Raw genomic sequence first — 2927 nt, 5'->3', positions numbered from 1 at the left:
ATCTGTGTTGATGGCATTTGTTCTGTCTGCAATTTTCAGAATGCTTGCATTCTTAATATCCACAACATTGGATTATCTCATTGTTTGGGAGAAGATTTGGAGCTCGGGTGCTCGTTGTTGTGGTTCTGTTCGCCGAGCTGGGAATTTGTGTTGCAGACGTTTCGTCCCCTGGCTAGGTGACATCCTCAGTGCTTGGGAGCCTCTTGTGGAGCGCTTCTGTGATGTTTCCTCCGGCATTTATAGTGGTTTGTATCTGCCACTTCTGGTTGTCAGTTCCAGCTGTCTGCTGCAGTGGCCGGTATATTTGGTCCAAGTTGATGTGCTTGTTGATTGAATCAGTGGATGAGTGCCAGGCCTCTAGGAATTCCCTGGTTGTTCTCTGTTTGGCTTGTCATATAATAGTAGTGTTGAGTAGTGTGGAGGGAGGGAGGGTGGGGGAAAGTGAGAAAGAGTGGGAGAGAGAGAGGGAGAGACTTGTTCGGGGATTGGTGCTATAACAGCTATACAGTGAGTGTGAGGGAGGAGAGAGAATACAGTGACCCTTATCCTAACAGAGCGGGGAAGGTTATTGATGCTTGTCCTGTATTGCTGGACATTTTTTCAGACCGCAGATACTGCACTGAGCTGGGTAGGGAGTGCAGACCATGTTCGGTGGGTGTGGTGGTGTGGTTCCCTCTGAGAGGAGAATGTTTCCCCCCTGTACTAGCCCATCCACCAGGACCTCCGTGCCCCTGTCGACAAACCATGGTGTAATTGCCCCATACCTGCCTTGCTCGGGGTAAGCTGTTCAGGGCAGCTCCTAATGGAGAAAGCTCAAATATGTGCCCATTGGCTTGCGAAAGATGGCAACATTGCCAGGGATCATGAAATTTCCCGGAGCACCCGGGCGATGGTGAGTAACTCCAACCATGATGGGTGGGAGGATCGGGCTGGTATTGAATGATATGGACATCTTGGGGTGGGCTGGGTAGTTAAAGAGGTGAATTCGATACGATAGCAGCCTCATGCAGATAATCCCTCTGTCACACTCAAGGAAAATCAAACAAAGATAAATTATTGGTAGAAACTGTCCCATGAGTCATAGATTTTGTTGAAACTAATTCCAGTTACAAAGATGCAGAACAAATGCTTATCTGACTTCACACCAATATCCCTTTCTCCCATCTTTCCTGCGAAGACTGGCTCATGTTACAGGATGCTATCGAAGTGTCTACATTTCAGCATTCTGAAACCTGGGAACACATCCTTCCATGACACAGTCTCTCAATCTCCCCCTCTCTGTCTATACCCCAAACCCCTCCCATGTGGTGATATTTAAACTGATTCCCCCGCCATCTCTCTCTGGCAGTGATGTGCACACCCACAGCACCCCCTTGTCATGGCACAATGCAGATATGGATCTGTAAATGGTGGGAGATGTACGTCCTGTCACTTCCAACATGGGCTGCAGGTTTCCCCACGCTGGGCGGTGATCTAACACAGTGTTACTGAGCAATGCACTGGGGTGGTGTACACAGTCCGACATGCTGGGAGGGTAACTGCTCCGGGTTTACAGATCAATGCACTGGAGCTTTGTACAGTTCTCTACATGCTGGGAGGGTAACTACTCCTCGTTTACAGATTAATTCACGGGAGAATAACTGCACAGTTCGCTGTGCTGGTCAGATTATCTTGCTGAGGTTTATAGATAATGCAGTGATGTGGTTTGTGTAGCTCCTTCTTTTTGATGGATATTTGTTGCAGGTTCACACATTAATGCACTGCTGTGGTCTGCACATCTCCCAGTGTTGAACAGATATCTAGTCTGGGTTTATAGATCAATACACTGCTGTGGTCTGCACAGCTCACCGCACTGGACAGATATATGGTCTGGGTTTAAAGATCTGATCTGGGCAGTGTTCCACTCTGGACAGATTGCTGGGTTGTATTGACCAGTGTAATGGATGAATCTGTACAGATTGCTCGGTTGCACTGAGCAGGTCTACACCATCGGTTGCACTGAGCAGGCCAGGTCTTCACCGTGTTCCACGGGAAACAGACATCTCCTCTGTGTTTAAGGTGCCTGGGCTAGTTCTGTGACGTGGACTGAGAATGTGGTATATCTAACCATTTCAGCTGATCTGGCAAAGCCTTTAGTTCCCATTCTGTGACTGGACCCTCGGTCTCTCACCCCATTAATGTTACAGTGTTCCCTGGCACAGCACATCATGTTGGTGGTGTGGGTAAGGGGGGAAAGGTGGTGGACATGTCAAGGAGTTCCCCGGAACGTTCTGTCCCCAACATTCAACATCTGACATTCCCCGGAACGTTCTGTCCCCAACACTCTATAACTGTCATTCCCCGGAACGTTCGGTCCCTGACATTGTTTGTGGTCGGTAGGACGTCAGTGAATTGAACAAACGATAAGATCCCGAGGGAAGAGATCCCGTTCCACGGAGAAGGCGACACTGTTCCAAAGGCCCCTCAGGCAGTTAAAGGGGTGAATACGTTTTCCCTGCGTTTACATTTCTCCACGACACAGGATCGACCACAATTTAGAACAAAATACAAAAATTCCCAAACTCCGTTTGCCTTTAGGAAACTGGGAGAGAATCCTTCAGGACAGCAACGTTCCCACCCTCCGTATTAGGAACTCGGAAGAAGTGACCTGTGTCTGCTCTCGAGTGATCGAGTGTGTCGGAATGTTCGAGAAACCATCTGTCCTTATGGATGTGTCGCTGTGTGTTTGGGGAGGGAGGGTTTCTTGTGGTTTATGTCACATTTTCGTCAGTAATTCCGACCTTACCAATTGTTATTCCAGCTCCAATTATTTTAATAAATCCCTGAATACAGGGACACATTTGAAAATCTCACTGGGTCCCCGATCAAACGGGTCCCTTTGCTTCCAGGCTGATGGATAATGGGTTTGTTTTCCTTCCTCACAGTTA

This window comes from Chiloscyllium punctatum, chromosome 14 (assembly GCF_047496795.1).
Source record: "Chiloscyllium punctatum isolate Juve2018m chromosome 14, sChiPun1.3, whole genome shotgun sequence".
NCBI lineage: Eukaryota > Metazoa > Chordata > Chondrichthyes > Orectolobiformes > Hemiscylliidae > Chiloscyllium > Chiloscyllium punctatum.
This window is presented reverse-complemented; position numbering follows the sequence as displayed.